This window comes from Chelmon rostratus, chromosome 12, assembly GCF_017976325.1.
Source record: "Chelmon rostratus isolate fCheRos1 chromosome 12, fCheRos1.pri, whole genome shotgun sequence".
In the NCBI taxonomy this organism is placed as follows: Eukaryota; Metazoa; Chordata; class Actinopteri; order Chaetodontiformes; family Chaetodontidae; genus Chelmon; species Chelmon rostratus.
In genome coordinates, this window is record NC_055669.1 from 23,304,618 (window position 1) to 23,316,724 (window position 12,107).

The window sequence follows — 12,107 nt, forward strand, 5'->3', positions numbered from 1 at the left end:
ACATGCACGTACACGGCTGCAATGGGCAGACATAGACGCGCCAACTCAGTTATGTGCACGTGTGCGCACACGTGCAAAATGAAGCCATATTTCCATGTTGAAATGCACATGCGGTGACGTGCACACAAACGAACAGTGACGTAAATCTGCACAAATGCAAACATTTTCAGTTTCAGTGCACGTTTACATTGCTGTTTTTTTTTAATGTGCATTTTTATTTGTGTGAATTGGCCCTTTTAAAACACAGCAAAACAACACAGGAGACACAGACACAAAGACATATTTTTACATCCACAGACTTACTGCATATGATAAAATATACCTCTGAAACCTCAGATAAGCCGGGAGAGACAGCCACCATACATGCACACTCACACACAGCATGAATTCAAACATGGACTCACACACAGGCACAAGTACTCTAAAATAAGCCACTGAAAGATTAGATAAGCACAGAGACAGCCAGCGAAAAAGCATACACTCCCCTACATTCATGCATATAACACAGACACACCTGCACACAGCATGAATGCTAAATCCTGTGCTGCTGCCTGAATAATTTCCAGGAGCAGATATGTTTTTTTTTAGGAAACACGCTGAGCTGAATTACACTGACGTAACAAACACCGTTGATTACGGTTGAGTTTTCGACCTCTGTGGCACGTACAGAGCAGTTTATCTATTAGCTCACACACTAATGGACAACCATGCACACACTCACACGCTGGTGACACGATACACATTTCTGCCAATAGTTTCACACTGTTCCATTGATCAAAGGATGGCAGTAACATGCCACGATATGCTACAACGCACCAGCAAATGTGGGGCAAAAGACTGCTAGCAAACATGCTGAATTTACAATACTTAAATGCATTCAACACAGTGAATGCAATGATAACTTCCCAACTTGCATTTATATTTCCTTCATATGTATTTGGCAAAAAGGAAATTTGTAGCACATCTACATACGTTTTTTTTGCAAAAGGTTCCAGATGCACAGATTGTTCTCTCTTTCTGTCTCTCTGGTCAGTGGCGTTCAGGAACCCAGAGGGCCTGCAGGTTAATGACTTCCCTGGCCGCTGCCGGACAGATAGATAGATGCGTTGAATGAACAGTGTTGTGGCTGATAAAGTCAAGGGGGAGTTGCCATGTGTCCTGGTCGCTGTAGAGCCCTCTGCTCTCCATTCATCAGGCGCTCTATAAGAAAACTAGACCAGGCCAGATGGATCGCACACACACATGCAGCCAAGAGCAGTGTGCCTGTCCTTTGTGTGTGTGTGTGTGTGTGTGCATGAACGTAACACACTGAACAAACAGGCAGATGCGAGACACATGGAGGACGCAGAACACATGAACTTTGTCTCAGTTTCGCAAAGAATATGAGGAATGTGTGACAGAGGTTTATATATACAATGTGCATGTGCAGGAATTTCACACACACACACACACACATGTGGACACAAATATGTGTGCAGAGGCACATATTCTGTATATATACACAAACGTATACACCCTTTCTGCCTCTAATCAGTCAAATAAACACAGGCGCACACCACCTCACAAACTACCATTTATTTAAATCAGCCACATTTCACAACAGTGTACTGAGTGGGGCAATAAAGCTCAGAAAGATCATCCATCATGTCTAATATAAACACACCATCTCCCATGCAGGAAGTGTGGGATAGTTTGTACACCGAGTGTCAGCACTGTAGCTGTTAAACAGAAGATAGCCATACTGTCCTTCAGTAAACAAAGGCTGGTAAACAAATAGGCAAGAGTGGGTTATTATTACTCAGCAGCACGCATTCATACTTAACACACATACACACACACACACAGAGACATAAAGGCAGGAACAGTATTCATTACCGTGCCACATTAAAAGACAGCACAATGGAACATAAATGACTCTGCGCTCCAATAGCTTAATTGCTAATCTCTTCTTTTAGGACAGTGTTTATTTCATTATTCTCGTTTGTGCCGATGCTATCTCCCCGCTAATTAACTTGTTTGGATTAAATGTCTACCCCTTCACACCAGGCAAGAAACAAACAAATGCATGGACCACCAGACTCGCTGCTGCAGAAGAGATTAAGTCAAGTATGAAATTATTGGTTTGCATGGATGTTAATTTAGCACAAATCAACAAAATCAACACTTAAAAACAGGGAATTAATAAATGAATTTGCAAACACATTGTGGGACTATGTGGTAGCACATGCAGGTGATATGTTTAATATACGGCCTCTTTAGGATGGTAAATATAAACGTTGTGTTTTTCAAAACACACGCTATATGAGTATAAGCAGAACTGCAGAAATAACTCTTTACTCATTCAGCATTCTGGATGCTGCTCTTTAAAGCTAAAAGCTTAAATTAAACACAAACTAAACTGACAAAGGATGCAGAGCGTAGACGGCTGCCTACAGATGAAAGTTGTCTTTAAATCGTAATCTAACCAATATTATTTTTGCCTAAACTAAATTGCAATGACCCCATTTTTTCCCCGACCTTAACTATGCTGTAGTTGCCATGCACTGATGTTGTAGAAAATACTATTTTCAAATGTCATTGAATGTTACACAGTTAGTGAATGCAATCCAAGGTTTTGCAGAATGGTCTAATATCAACATTCTTGTCTGGTGATCAAAGAACTGAACTAACAGGATTTTTATTTGATTCTGTTTTATTTCTCGGGCTGCTTATTGTAGGATCAGAATTGCTCTGATACAATGATTGTCAGTTTTTAAAGCCTCTGTAATTCAAACTCTGATCCTCCTCCAAAGAGCACACAGTTTATACCCAAATTCAAGTTTTAGCTTTGTGATAACAAGCCAACAAGTTTTCAGGGATATGGGTTAGGGTCATACCTGACCACACTGGAGAGTTGACTCACATCTGTGCTTATTTTTGATTCCAGCAGTGAACGAGGCTGGTGCTACCTCTCAGTGCCAGTTAGGCTGCCACTTCTGAAGACATCAAGGTGACACAGAAAAGCAAGTTAGCATGCCTGACGCTGGCCTTGAAAAACACTAAGACGTGGAATTGCCCTCTCTGAGCGCATTTCATATTCCCAGCATCTGGTTCCCCGGGTGGCCCGTTACATCAGATGAGATCTGAGATGTCTGGAAGCCTTCGCTGGTCCCCGTTTGTTTTAATCTGGTACTTTGGTGTTAATCCATCACTCTGTTGCACTGCGGCGACGGCGCTCTCTCGTCGTGTCGGGCTTTGTTAGGTGAAACGTGAAGGTCTGGACTGCTTTATCTCCACACTTTAAGTTTGTGCCACATCGAGGTGCAAAGAGCAGAACTATGCGAAGAAACGGCACGCAAGCGTTCGAGAAAGAAGAACAAACAAAAGGCTGAGGGTGACAGACGAGGAAAACGGTGGATAGAGGAAGAGTTGGAGGTGAGTGCTTGCTAGTTTGTGCCATTGCACAAAGTGATTTCTTTATCTCGTTTCTCAGCGTTCGGAAACTTGGAAAAGGAGGAGGGGAGGAAAAGAGAGGGCATGTTAGAGAGACACAAAGAGAGAAGCGTGTTTGCTGGTTTGTGTAATTGTGCTGACCTGATTGGCGGTGAAAGAAAAACGATTTCTTTATCTCGCTGCTCAGTACTGGGAAATAGGAAGGGGGGAGAGGAAAAGGGGAGGCGTTCGACGGAGAAAGAGAGGGCGAGGGAGACAGCGAGAGAATGAGAGAGAGCGAAACAGTGTGTGCTTCTGGATGCGAGCGTACATGCACGAGGTGTGTAAAGAAGCAGAGTGATAAAGAGGCCGCAAAAGACAGCAATGAGAAAAAGAGAGGGTGCGATTAAAGAGAGAAAAGAGCGGGTTCTGAACTATTGAACGGCGTATCTGGCTGTGCACGCAGCCATCTGTACGCTGGGCCCCGAATCCATTTAAATTCAGGACGATTGCACTGTTTCTCAAATCCTTCAGAGCTGAATGGTTTTTGCACCACGCCGACAGGCTCGAAACACTGCGGCTGAAAATACGAACAGCAACACACCGAGGGCAGATCTCTTTGTCTGCTTAGAGAGGAAACATTATCTACCTGGCAAGGCTCTGCGACACTGGTAAACCTGGGGTTTCTCAGCTTGTGTTTCTTATTTTCATTATTTTCACTGACATTTTCTGTGATTTGAAGCTTCAGTGTGGCCAGTATTGTAATGTAAACCCATTAATAGAAATGTATGTGAATGACCACCACCATCAAGGGCCTCAGCGTTGAATCAGCACCCCCTCTGGCAGAATGTGGATATTACACACATGGTTTTTGAATTAGATCAGTGGTTGGTCAGGACGCCCCAAGGGGTCACATGATAAATCTGAACGGCTGACTCAGAAAACTATAAAAATGAAACTCATTGGTTGAAGTGGTCACGAGTAGGCATTGCTTGACTATAAAGTGGTCACAAGCCAAAACTTTGGTACCACTCTACCCATTAAAATGGTAATTCAGAGCAGCGGTGTAGTAAAACTCTCTTAAAAGGCAGGAGTAAATGTGAAAAAGAAGACCACAACCGCCACAGCATGATGATCAGGTTTAGGTTTTATTTTAACTCCGAAGCTCGCACAGAAAGGACCCTTGATCTAACCAAAGGGGCACTTTGGTAACCAGAAAGGTACTCTAGTGAACAAGAGGACCATTTATGGGATACTTGGGCTGTGCCCTTTTATTGGCCAAAATACAAATGTGAAACTGAATTGGAGAATTGTATCTTAATGTCCCCCAGTAAGAACACAGAGCTTTGCCCACTGTTTCTGTGGTTTCTGTGGGTGGTTTCTTCTTTGTCAACACAAAGTGTCAAAGCAAAGCTGGACTCATATTCAGTATTTCACCCCCTGTTAGACCACAGCCAGCCTGGCTTACAGGTCAACAGTATGCAATGATTTAGGAAAAGGTTCCTGTTGAAGGTAAACTTTTACAGAAGGTTCCCTGTGGGATGAAACATGTGTCTGATGTACACAAATGTGCACTGTTAAAGCATCCATCTCTCCAGCCATGTCCTGCAGCTCCTGCTGGGGGAACCCAATAAGTACCCAATAAGTAGTAAGGATGTAGTCTCTCCAGCATGTCCTGGTCCATCCTGTTGTCTCCTCCCAGATGAATGAGCCTGAAAAGCTTCCAAAGTGAGGCGTCCTAATCAGAACACCTCAGCAGACTTCTTCTGATGTGCAGGAACAGTGGTTCTACTCGGATCCCCTTGACAACTGGTTGAGCCCAGCTACCCTGTAAAAGACCACCAGTTGTATCTGTGATCTTAGGTTTTTGGTCATTGCTCAAAAGTCATGACCAGAACACGGGTGAGGACTGGAAGATTGGTAAGTCAGAGTGGCCTGCATCTATCAAAACATCCTTCCCTTTTGTTTTATATGCGCCTCCAGACACTGGTGGTGGTGAACTATGCTGCGCATCTGGCTCACACAGGTGTAAAGTTACATGCGTCGTATGAGGGAACACAACATGATGCATCCCTGTGTGTGTTTCACCCTCGTCTCTGGCAGCCAGCGTGTGAAGCCCAGACTGACACACCTGTCGGTACATCGTGTCACAGCGTCTGAGGGACATCAGACAAACACCCAAAATCTAAACTGTGTGCATCTCTGTGCCCGTCAGGATGCCGCGCAGCACTCAAATCAGTGCATCTCATCAGCACCTATTCCATCAACACTTGCTCGCTGACAGTCAAGGGCAGCTTCCAATTTCAGCCAGTGATGGATGGGCTGGTGGCGCAGGGGGGAGGGTATGATGAACTCCAATCAGGGGCCTCCTCTGGGACTGTTATCAATGGGCTACTTCCTGAAACATCTGCTACCCGGTTATCCATCATCGGATGACCACAGAAGCCGTCGGAGGGAATGATGGTCTCAGCCGTGAGGTCTCAGGCAGGAGGCGGACACGCGACAACACCTTTTGAGGTTGTCATCACCGTATTTTGTCATTACATGATCAAAGTGATAGCAGGACGGGTTGGTGCGCTTTGACAAGGACAGCATCCTCCGCCTGTAATAAATCAGTGATTTCCTCCGATGATAGGAGAATGCATTGATGGATTTCTGTGCAAGTGCCGCGGGTATACTGTACAGCCAGGTTTATCTGATCCACGTGGAGTATGGAGGTTGTCCCCGGGAAGCAAACGTCCTCAATGAAACTGAAATGCATTGTGGCTCTGGACAAAAATCTAATTTAAAATATGAAAAGTGAATTTGGAGAAATGCTGTGTTGTCATCTTGCAGGAGAAGTGCTGTTAGTTGCATGTATCAGCGAGGAAACTCCATTCGCTCAATAAAGTGAAATTAGCTCAGGGGGGAAAAAAACAGAGAGGCTGACTCCTGAGAGTTAAAGGTTGGAGAACTGAAGGACTTTTCCTGAATTACCTCTCGGATTAAACAAACAGTATGATTTCTGTCCGTTTTAAAAGCACATCATCCCTGAATGGTACGCCACAGTGTGTTGCTGCTGCTCAGCGACTGTGGAGTTCAGAGTGATATAGTCCATGGTGTTTGGTGTGATTACTCCAGATGCTGCCTGGCATGTTACTAATGAGTCGTGCTTCACCCTGGGTCAAGTCTGAGGCTTCTGCTGGGGCTTTGAAGCTTGTTTACCCTCCTGCCTGATGCCCATGAGGCCTTCCTGCCCCCCCCTTGCTCCGCTCTACTCCCTGCATACCTGCCAGACAAATTAAATACCTGCAGTGGAAAATAACAGCATCGAGTTGAAAGAGCCGACTGGCGAGAGCTGAAATGTCACAGGCTTGTTCTTCGTCAGCCTCTGTGCGTCTTTTGATCTTTCTTTGCCCAAAAATTGAACCCCGTATCCGCTCACTCACAGCAACGTACTCCGGAAGATTAAAGAATGAAACGGAAACGGTGAGAGTTTATTTTGGATTTAAGCAAAGGACTCGCCGCTCGGAGCCAACGCCGCACGCTTATCTGGAATGAATTTTTACTTCCATTTCTCTGGCTCGCTCTCAGGTGTGACATCAGAAGATAGCAGGTGCCGTTTTGGACCAGCCTCAAAGTTGACGTCAGAAACCGAGACACTGATTGTTCAGGCGTGCAAACTCGTCACCTTTCGGAGACAATCGCCCTTTTGAATCCATAACAGGTCGTTTGTGTGATTTGTGTAGATCTGATGACTTTTTGAAACTGGGGCGAAGAGTGAAGAGGGAAGAGGGAAGAGGGAAGAGGGCCGTCTCCTGGAGGTTAGCTTTCACTGCCCACATACCTTAAGGCCATAACGTCTTACAGCAGTGTCATGACTTTAACTGGCTTATATGACGATATGTCAAGCTTGGGATTGTTAATCAGCCTGATAAGTCTGAGTTGTTTATATTTAGCTTATTTAGACTTTAATGTTATTTCCATGGAGTCGAACGTTAGCGAGCAGTCTTGTTTTTCCAGATTCCACTTGTAAACCATTACTGATGTTAGCGCTCCTCAGCCAAAAGTGCCAACGTAACGTTAGCACCTTGCGGTTCTATTTTCTTTATGCTCAGATTCAACAATTTGCTGAGATAACAGTGTAGACACCTGCCAAGATATAACATGAGCTGTGTTTGATTTGTTTGGTGTGGTGTATGTAATGCACTTTAGTACAGTTCTGGACCCAGTTCTGCACTCTGATGCCCCCCCTTACATTACTTTTGAAGCAGTATTATATTAATTATAGGATGAGATTTTGCCTATATATCCTCATGCTAAGAATCTGTTAATCCACATTTTAAAGCTGATACTTTAAAAAATGTTCTTCCTGGGAGGAGCATGACTGCAGACGCCCCCCCTTCCCAAGGGGTTCTCATCTTTGTCAAAGTGCAGCTGTAAGCCCGAACACTGAAACCATCACTATACATTTTAAACTAGCAGCTGCTTGATTTACCAAGAGCTGTGACTTATAAAGTGAAAAACATGTTTTGGGAAATGCAATAAAAAAAGAAAATTGATGGTGTTTGTCATTTTCAATATCTTCAGCCCATCTAGCATTCAGTCTCCAGCTGGACTGGAAGTTCACACACGACTGTCGCTTCTCTGACGGAGTTTCAACTTGCAGGCTTCTGAGAGTTCATGATTCAGCAAAACCTGATGCGGTAGAAGAGTTAATGACTCTTGAACATCTGCTGCCAATGACTTCTCCTGCGCATTTGTTACTCAAGCTACAAGACATATTTCATGTTTGCAGCATGTTGAGTTCATTCACAATAATGACAAAAGGAGCAAAATATGAAACCCTAAGTGGGACTGAGTTGGACAAAGAAGCAAGAAACTGCAGTAGACAAGGATGGCACAAAAACTGCAGAATGCTTACATTGCAGATGCATCAAAAGTGGCGATATCTTGATAACGACTGCGTACAACCAATGCACTACAAAAACCCACAGCACATTCAAATGACTCCACCAACCGACTCCAAATACCGAAGTTAACTCTTCTCGTTGTGAATGCGCCGCTACCAAAGCCTGACCGGGTGAGCAAACAATAGAGCGACTGTCTCTGTGACCAAGGCCAGCAATTCACAGCGAGGGGAAAGCAAGATGGTCTCCTGCCACATTAAGACAGCCACCTCCTCCCACCCCACACCCCGCAACCCCCAGCTTTATTACAAGTGGCTGGAGAAACGCAATGTCTGAGACGGATAAAGGCCGGGGCGAAGAGTCGGGAGGTTCGGAATCAAATGAAAATAAAAAGTCAAGGAGGATTTCTGGGGATTTGCAGCATCTCGCTCAAGGTTCTCTCCTCGAGCTGTGTGTGTGTGTGTGAGGAAGAGCGAGATGTGCGAGGCATTCAGTCTTGACCTTGCCATGCCGAATCCTATTTCCCTTTGGCTGTTGCCCGGCAACATCACCTTGACAGCGAGAAATGGCCAGAGAGAGACGGAAAGAGAGGGATAAAAACAGAAACAGGTCTCACGCTGAGCTGATACTGTCATATCACCCTTTGCTTCAAAGCCACGCCGCTGCTTGTGCCTCCACGGCCACGGATAACAGGGCATTTTTTTCTTTTCAGCCCTCATGGGACAGGTCAAAGGTCAAAGGGCAGCCAATAGCATCTCTAGCCTCTGGTGAAGGAGGTTCAGCAGCTTTAATCTGTGAGAAGATATGGCCTTCACTTGTATTTGACCCTGGGGAAGCTTTACTTGTATTTGACCCTCGGGGGGAAGCAGCAGGGCAGTAGGTAGTCAAGATCAAAGTCATCCTGCAGGACACTGGCTCATGTGGCCGGGAACGAGTGTGTACCCCCTCCTGGATAAACATGATGTAATATCTGTGTGACCCCCAGGGGTCCAGCCTCTTCACCCCGGAGTCCCAGCACAATAAGGCCTCTTTCTTTTATTTTTTTTCCATCAGTCTCGATCAAAGAGGAAGGAAATGATTGAGTGGCCTGTAACTCCCATCGAAGCATTTAATAGAAATAAGAGAAGGCTCGACACGGGGGCAGGAAGATGGAGAGCGCTGAGGTGATGGATCCACAGGGGCCATCTGTGACCTCAAGGGGCTGGTGCTGTGATAACAGTACAAGACTGTTTGCATTTATATGAATTATTACAATTCCATGCAGCAATTAAATAATAAGATATTGAATTAATCAGATCATTTTTGTAGCAATCAAACGTGGATGGCACAAAACAAAGTTTGTCATTAAAATCCCTGATTATCACCTAATGCATAAATTGATGTTTTGACCCACTTATATCTGTTGTTTTTCACCTTTCCCCCAGAGTTCTGGGTTGTAACGTTGCATAAATACATACAAATTTACGACAAATCTGTATGCAGGAAACAAGCATATATATACTCCCTCTGTTTGCTTTCCATTTTTCACACCATATGTGTCAGTTGAAACTTTGCGGCAAGAAAATGTTGTAAACTTTCTTTAAAAAGAAAAAAAAAACCCAGTTCTGTATGCCGTAAGCTTTCAGCACGACGGGATCAGAAAATTGCTCCAATTCATAGCAACTGAGGCAGACAGATCTATCTAGATTATATCCATAACAGCAGCATTTGTGGATAGATGGGCCCGGGCTTTTATTTTGATAGAGTGTAAATGGACAGAACCGTCTAATGCATGTCAAACAGCCGCGCTTCAAACCGTGATAACAAAAGTGGAAATAAAAGGATATGAACAGAAGTGAACATGAGTTTCTACACGAGGTGTGAAGCCTGGAGCACAATGAGGACAACACCTGCACACACAAGTGTGCACGTTTCATTTCATTTGTTTCAGTTCAAGTTTATCATAAGGGGATGCACTCACAGAAATGTGTCACTCTGGTCTGCATACAGTCACATCACAGTTGTATCAATGGTGGTGCATTACTCATATAGGTCACATAGCTAAGACAAACATTAAAGGAGAAGTCACAATGGCTGATCTAGTCTACCATCTCTTTGTCAACATTTAAATTCACTGTTTTCACACTGTGGTCCTGTCTTTCACTGCACTAGCCTGTGGTAAGTCAGGGCAGTCTGTGGAAATACTGGATTTAAATGCTGTTTTTGTACTAGACAAATATATTCCAGGCAGATCGTAAACCGTCTGTCAGACGAGGAAAACCCACTGCTGCGTAATTTAAGACCAACACTGTGAACAAGTAACCCCGACTGTCGCTAAAAGACACACAGCAGTCTGAGACGCGACACTAGAACAGGCACAGTCCTTGAACTTGCAACCCGCATTATCTTTCCAGCTAACGTTTTCTTATTATCTGCTAACATGGACACATTGTGTTGCACACTGGGCTGCTGAACCAGCAACCAAACAAACACTCTGCACTTCTAACGTTGGTGCATGCACACTAAATAGCTTGCTAGTCAGCTGCAGCACACTAAGCATCTTAAAACCTTGCCAGCAAATGTCTTCATTAGTCATTTTGGATGCTAAATGGTGCTGTCTGTCCTTGCCCTGTAAGCGAGCCGGTTTGCTCCAGCTGGTAAAACTGCGATATAACTGTATTATAAATGAAAATCCATTTGACTGCAAAAAAAGAGACTTTTCAATTTCAGTTTGACTTAAAATCGACCCTTTCTCTGTGCTTTTCCTTCTGTAAGACCTCAAAAAAGTGCCGAAGTGAGAAGAATTCATGAATTTGTGGTTCTACTTAGTGCATGAGAAAGAGGAACACAGTGAACTGTGGCATTCTGAGCACACCAAGTTTGTTTTGAGCAGCTTCCTTTATCAGCTGACACAGCAAACACAGCTGCATCCTCTTCGCCTTACCTTTCCAGATAATCACACCGGCACAGTCAGCAAAGTTTGGGCAGAGCAGAGAAGAACAGAAAGGCACAAAGTTCAGCAGCCACTTTACATGTCAAGAGAAGGAGCTAAATGAGATCTTTCGAGAGGGAGCTCCACAGTAAGTGACCGGGAGTTAACACGCCGAGCCTCCGTGTGACACAAAAATCGATGATATCAGCAGATCTGGCAGCCGGTGGGCCAGAGCAGATGTAAGCAAAGGTTAAATGTCAAAGTGCCGCAAAACCTTCACTCATTGAAGGAGATCCACACGCTGGGTGTCATTACAGAAAGGTCAGAGGAAAACACCGAGTCACAATCTGTGTAGTTTTGAGCCGGAACAGCCCATCAGATCGGATCAAGTCCGCACACATCGTCTTCACCACTGCAAAAAAAAATCCTTATTACAGTAACAATCAATGTGAGATGCTCTTTGAGGTAGGTGGGAGTTCCCATTCAGCGCAGATCAAAAGACGTTGGCTAAAACCGGACTAACTAGAAATGTAGGTTATTTTTGTTTCAACAACATTTAAAGGATATTTCTGCTCCATTACTGCTTGAGTCTTATAGTGGTAGTGTAGGTAGTAGTGTTGACCATTGTTTCTATTGACTGCGGCGACACTGTATCACCAAGGTAACTGCTGAGATTTGGGAAAATGGCCATTAACCCTGAAGTCTGACAGGGCAACAAACGATGTGGAACAATCAGCCAGATGGTGAACGAGCCAACAGTTCGTCCAGATCATCTAAACCACTTTCGTTTTCACCGACTACATTTGTCTTTCTTAACTTCATCCAGATGTTGATCCAGTCATCAGCGCTCCCACCCCAGCACATCCTTCTTCATCCTCCTCCATTTTTAAGATTTC